The sequence below is a fragment of the Hyaena hyaena genome, unplaced genomic scaffold (genome assembly GCF_003009895.1).
Source record: "Hyaena hyaena isolate Hyena2069 unplaced genomic scaffold, ASM300989v1 scaffold_502, whole genome shotgun sequence".
In the NCBI taxonomy this organism is placed as follows: domain Eukaryota; kingdom Metazoa; phylum Chordata; class Mammalia; order Carnivora; family Hyaenidae; genus Hyaena; species Hyaena hyaena.
In genome coordinates, this window is record NW_024081136.1 from 992,333 (window position 1) to 999,772 (window position 7,440).

General features: G+C 34.2%; 1 pseudogene; it reads right to left on the bottom strand.

The window, feature by feature from the left end:
- Positions 1 to 6,041: 6,041 nt before the first annotated feature.
- LOC120247164 lies at positions 6,042 to 6,123 on the bottom strand (annotated as a pseudogene).
- Positions 6,124 to 7,440: the final 1,317 nt, after the last annotated feature.

Below are 7,440 nucleotides of genomic sequence, written 5' to 3' on the forward strand. Positions count from 1 at the left end.
TGCTGAGGGTACAGTAGGTGAGGGCTCGCACTCCCGTGATACCTGGATAACAAACTTTCCAATTTTCTGCTTAAAATCCACTCATCTGTTTGTCAACAATAAACATAAGTTGTGGCACAGGTAATATTTATCTGTGCACATGTTTTTGTATATATCTCACTGTGCTGAAGAGCTGAATCCATAGGTGTGTAGATCACATCCTCTTAGTCTTTAATTTGATAGCAACTGTTTCTGAAACATTCTTCCAGTAGCTACTCAATGTGCCTACTTCCCAGGTTGAAAAGCCATTTAGTGATCAAAACTTATTCTCTGGGGTCACACAAGAGATGAAGTCCCTTTGTAACAAATGCATTCTATAATGAGCACAATAATATATGTTTACCAAAGGTTGTCCTTGCTTTAAACATGGTTTCTTTTAGTATTTTCTCAACTTACTCAACACTGGTTCTAATTTGCCAGGCCAGAGAGGATAAATTTGAAGTATAATAATTATGAGTAAAGCAATGTTAATTATAAGCAAAAGTAATTATATTTTTTGTGCAACCGCATTTCTACTCTCCTTACAAAGGGATTCAAAGCAGTTTAAGACCATTATAAACTGCATGTCTATTTTTGGTTTTATAGATCTCTTTATTCATTCTTCCATATTTATATTGGCCTTGTATGATCATGAGACAAATTTCGAAGCCTGAGATGTAGGATACTGTCTGGTGTTAGTAACAACAGTAACAATAATGTCTCTACAATGTCTCCTCTGTACTTGTGTTAGTGTCCATAAATTCAAATACCTACAGGGCACTAGAAGGTTGAGGGAGTAAGTGTTTGGGGTTGCTATTAAAAAATAAACTAGTTTTTAAAAATAAACATTTTATTCTCTCCTTAGTACTACTTTAGGGAAAAGCACAGTCTATGTTTGCTCATTCAACTCACGGTCAAAGTGGGGAGTTGTGGTTTAGTGGTGAACCAGAGAGTTAAAGCCTTGTGTGTGCTGTTGTTTTAAAATTCATTGTGAAATACTGTGGATATACTAGAGGGAGTAAACAATACTAAGGTAAATACTTATGTATCCATCTTTTGGTTTTAGAAGTAAAACATTACACATGCTTTTGGAGACTCCTGAGTATCCAGCCTTCCCTTCTTATCCACGTATCCCTCCTCACCCACTGACCCCTAGAACAAATAATATATAATTGTTCATATTTTCAAATCTATATACCTGGAGTCATATTGTGTGTGTATTCTTCTGCCAACTGTTTGGCAATCAATTATTTGAAATTTGTTGAGACTTTATTGTCTACTATATAGTAACTTTTCTCAAATGTTCCATGTGCATATTTAAATATGGTGTAGTCTTCAGTTACTCGATATAGATTTTATGTGTTTCTTTTAAACCAAGCTTACTAATTAGATTGTTCAAATAGTCTCTTTTCTCATATTTCTATGCTTAATTTATCACTTACAAAAACAGGTATGCTAAAATCTTTGACAAAGTATTTGTAAAAATTTCTCATTGTGAGATTTTTGTCAAATATACTTTACGTATGTTTATGTATATACATAAAATTTAGAATTTCAACATAAAATAATATCTGGTGAACTAATATTAATATTTTTGTAGTTACTATAAAATCTATCTTAGTATAGGTCCAGAAGGTTTCTTTTGACTAATATATAGAGTAATTTTTCCATCATTTAATTTTCAATATTTTTAACGTTCTTATGTTTTAAATGTGTATCTTACCAACAGCTTATATCTACATTTTTATGTACTTTCTGATATCAGCCATTAATCTCACATTTTTTTTTTTACCAATGTAGCATTATTTTGGTTTATGATATATTTTGACTTATTTTAACATCAGTTATTGTTCTTCCTTTTACTCTATTGGTCATTGCTATTTTGCCCTCCTTTCCTTTCTTCTTTTGAAGTAATTTGTTGTTTTTTATACCATTTACATATTTTTTTGTGTCTTTAGCATTTATATATTGTCTTCCTCCTTTCCTTTCTTATGTCCTCTGGTATTTCCCTCCTTTCTCCCTTATTCCATTCTTTGCATTCCTTGTATAGCTAGGCCTGTGCTATAGTATTTCAAATTACTGCCACATGGAAATCTGTTGCCTTCTATATACTTTCTTAACTTTTTATTTTGAAATCATTATAGACTCCAAGGAAGTCTATTACTACAGGGAAAGTCCTTTGCCTTTCCTTTGCACTCCCTTTGCCCAGTCTCCCCCAATAGTAACTTTTGCATTTCTGTAGTATACTATATTATAGTATAATATAATATACTATTTACATTACTATAGTACCATACAAAAGTAATATTGCATTACTATACATAGTGTCATATATACAGTATATGATATATACATATTACACTATACTACTTGCATTGCTACAGTACTATTGCTATGGTGCCATTGTATTACTATGTATAGTATTGTATACATAGTATATTTTATATACATTATATATATACACAGCACACTATACTACTTGCATTACTCTAGTACTATTACAATAATGCCATTGCATTACTATATGTAATATCATATACATGGCATACCATATATACATAGTATATATACACAAAGTACACAATACTATACTACTTGCATTACTTTAGCACACTATCAAAACCAGGAAATCAACATTGGTATAATCCACAGAGCTTATTCAGATTTCACTAGTTTTACAAGCTCTTATTTGAGTGTAGATATGAAATTTTTATACAATTTTCTAATTTTATGCCATTTTATCATATGTGTAGATTTGTGTAAACACTACCACATATAAGATGAAGAACTGTTCCCTTACCATGGGGCTCCCTTGAACTACCCCTTTATTTTTCTTACATATTTTTAATGTCACTTATATAAGTAACTGACTTTCATATATATTCTATTTTTCCAATGTTCAAAAATAAGTTAAAGTGTTTAGGCTACAATCTCATCCAACACTATGCAGGCCTAGAAAAATATGTCAATTTCCTGAAATCAACCTAGAGGTGCCTGTTTGCCATCTGGTATACATTACAATCCAGCTAAATATAACTGTGTATCTGATGATACACATCAGATATGTCTTCATCTTGTGTTTGGTATTTGTTTATCTGGTGATGTAGACATTTGCATTCTATACTCCCTATTATTTAGACATTTTGAAGAAAAGGTTGAGATTGTTTATTTCTCAGATTGTTGACCATTTACTATGTTGAATATTTAGAGTTAAACACAATAAGTCAGGGGTCATTCTTTTCCTTCTAGCAATCAGCAAATGCCATCCGTAAATCTCTTGTCTTAGGCTCCTGACTCTTGTCAATGTGTCAACGTATATGAGGTTCAACTCATTTCCCCACTAAGGATACCCAGTATTTCTCATTCCCACTCTAGCCAGCACAACCTCAGGCCTAAAAGTCTATCCTGGGTCTGTGGAACAAGTTCAAAACCCTATGCGTGTTTATTAACTTATAACCCCATGTTAAACATGCTTCCTGGGGAGACAATGATGTGTTTACTTTTCTGGCTCTCAGTATCTGAAGAGCCATCATAATCCTTTGTGTAGTGATCTTACTTCACATTTCTAAGATAATAATAACAAAACTGACAGCAAATGTGTCCTGGGCCCCTCCCACATGTGTGGAGCTCTGCAACACACTTAACAGGGATAGTATACTGTATCCTAATAGCAACCCTATGGGGTAGGTAATATTTTTTACTGATGTGAAAATTGAGGCTTTGGGAGGTTAGTGAGCAGAATGAAGGTCATGCAGAAACAAGGAGTTCAATTTTCAGTGAAATGCAAATATAAGTAGTCCAACACCCTCTTCTGCTCTGGTGAACTAGTTTTTAGACCATATATATTCAAAATGGCGGAGGGGGAAGGATGATGGAATATATGATGAAATGGCAAGAATCAGGCCACATTGGTGTGGAAGATGAGTACCACACACTCTTTCTGATCAAGTTCATACAGTATTTTTCAATTAAAAAACAATAAAAAGCTACAGACCAAATGGTCTTTGAAGTGTTACTGTTTGGACAAATAAGCCACATGCAAATATATCTCCCATGTGATGTCAAAGTATAGATGCTGGTCAGTATATCCTACTGTATGTTTAGGAAGGTGTAGGACCACCCCACTGCTTTATCACTAGGCTGGACAAAAGTTGACAGAGATGAAGATCAGAGTCCTTTAAAAGAACATCTCAGAGCAATGTAACTGATTTATTTTTAACAGTGAATTAAAGAAAGCAAATTTCATATTATATCCAACGAAGGTGTGAAGAAAGAACAAGTTAATGAACGACCTGATGGTCGGTAATAGATTATTTCATGAGATCAGAGATGAGGGCAGGCTCATTATGAGGTGTCTGTTTAGTGTCCATTTTTAAAGATATGGGACTTTGCAGGCAGCGTTCCGGCTAGAAACATTCATTGCTATTCTTGGTCACGTAGAATGAATGGAGTGTCTGACAATGATGGACTGTGCTGTAGCAGCCTCGCTGCTTGGAAATTAATTTGATGTCCTCTTCTAGAGAACTGCTATCTTCTGTTACTACACAGAAACTTGATTGTACTAATAATGTGTGCCCAACTCCATAAGAGGCACAGTACAAAGCAGAAGCCTAGGATTTCCAAAGAAAAACAAAAACATTGCAGAAAATAATTAAACAAGAATTTTTTAGGGAAATGTCTAAATTCTTATTATTAGGGTATTTAGTGTATATTCTGTGGCCATACTTGCAACTGCAGTAGCAGCTTTAAGCCACATACAATATGCAATATAGGAACATATATTATGTATAAGACAAAGTTCAATGTGTGATTGATTTAATACCACACTTAAGGATAATACTGGGGTACCTAGGTGGCTCAGTCAGTTAAGTGTCTGACTTTGGCTCAGGTCATGATCTTGCTGTTTGTGGGTTCGAGCCCTGCATTGGGCTCTTTGTGAAGCTCAGAGCCTGGAGCCTGCTATGGATTCTATGTCTCCCTCTCTCTCTGCTCCTTCCCCACTTGCACTCTGCCTCTCTCTCTCTCTCTCAAAAATAAATAAACATTTAAAAAAAGACTAATACTGCTAATAACAGGTCAAATACTTATTGAAATTTATTTAATAATAATAATAAATATAGTTATTGAGCTCTTAGTATATGCTAGGTATTATGTCAGATAATGTATAGGTATTAGATCACTTAATCTTTGTCATGACCCTGAAAATAGTATCCTCTCAGTTTCACAGGTGAGGTAGAAAAGTCTTGTAAAGGTTAAATAAATTGCCCAAGGCAATCTTACTTCGGAGTCTATACATTCAATCACTATTGAATCACATTCCCAGTCTTTCTCTATTTGTATCATGAGCCCATTGACAGTGAGGGATAGTGAACTAATAATAATAGCAGAGACTTACTTAGTACTTAAATGTATATGTGCAATGCATTCTTTTAAGATATATGTATATATGTATCTTAAAGAGTATATATATATATACACACCTGCATATATATTTTACTCTAAGTATATATAATATGTATCACATATATAATATATATGTACACATATATAATATAAATATATATTCATGTGGTTCTCACAACCACCATTTGAGCATTTGAGGCAGGAATATTATTATTAATTTATTTACACAATGAAAACACTGAAGCACTGAAAGATTGGATCACTTGACTAAGTTGACCCAAGGACTTCTCCCAGAGCTAGGCCAGCTAGGTCCAGTGCTGTACTCTTGCCCACAGTGCTCTACTATCTATGCTAAGGATAAGGATATAGAAACAGAATGAGAAAGAATCCAAGGCATCAATGTTTTGTGAGAGTTTTTCAAACCAAGGGCTTTGGCAGCCTTTCCCATTCCCATCTCCACATTTTCATGAAGGAATCCATTAACAGGTACTATGTTCTGAAGGTCTGCGTCTCTGAAAAATTTATATATTGAAACCCAATGCCCAGTGTGATGGTATTAGGAGGGTGGGGCCTTTGGGAGGTGTTTAGGTCATAAGGGTACAGCCCACATGAATGGAATGAGTGCCTTTTTGGGTACTCTACACGTTCGGAGAAACTTCTCTAGTAACGAACTATAGAAATGATCCCTGAAAGTACAGTCTTTGAATGAGTGCCTTTTTGAAACAGACCGTAGAAAACCCCCTCGCCCCTTCCACTATGTGAGGATACAGTGAGAAAGCACATGCCACAAACTGGAGAAGAGATTCTCACCAGAACACAAAGATGGTGGTGCCTTGATCCTGGACTACCAGATTCCAGAACTGTGAAAAACAAATTTCTGTTGTTTATAAACCACCCAATTGATGGTAATTTGTTATAACAGCGAGAAAAGACTACAAAATAGTGTTAACAGAGAAAAAGCCCATGTGACTGATGTGTAATCAAGGCTCATCCCAGATCAATGAAACATAGCAAGGCACATTAGAGAGAAACCAAGCAATTGCGCCCTCTGGATGAAGAGGACTACCATCACAACCTTACATCACTGACTTGATTTTTTTAGGCTATTTATGCTTTTTGAAGAGATAATACAAAATATTTTTTAATAGGAGTATAGATATATCTATAGTGTGTATGTGTATTATACATATATATGGAGTATGTGTTTTTGTATGTGTATGTGTATTGGAGTATATCCATTCCTATCATAAAACATATTTAATTTTGGGGGGGGATCGCTCCACTTCTCCTAGAAAAAGTTAGGGATTGTTCTTTTAAAAATTATATTCCTGGGAATGTAATTACATTCTTTTAAAAAATTGCATTCCTGAGATTTTCAGTAATAAATTTTACCCCTATTTATACTTTGTAGAAAAACTATGCTAGATTGAGGAGCTTGGGAAATATAACTGTTTGAGATATTCAGAAGATTATACGTTTACACATAACATCAGTTCTGGATTAATATTAGCACCCAGCTTCTCTTTGCTGTGCTATATTAGTGTAACCAAAGTAGTGTCAAGGACCAAAACAGAATAGCTAACGTGAAAGTACTGTATTTTACTAACATGATGCCATGAACTTTGTTACTGGGGTCCAAATAGATTTTTTAAAAAATGGGGAGGAAGGCCAAGTATTTTATTATTATATCTGGTAGTAGTTGCTAATAGAAGTTTAATGATTACAATAATAATTAAGATAGCAAGTTTCCTTGCCATTCTGACTCCATCAAGAACCTGCTTTGTGGACTTATATATACTTAACTGTGTCTCAGCTTCTTTGAGAGATATAAATAATAGTTTCTACATCAGAGAGTGTGAAAAGGATTAAATCAGTTAATATTTGTAAAGCTCTCAAAACATGCATGACACATGACATGTAATACATATGTCCTCCTCCCAAGAAATGACTGGAAAACTTCATCCCTTCATTGGTATTTAAAAACATAAAGAATACTGGCAACATTTTTTAAAAGATTAA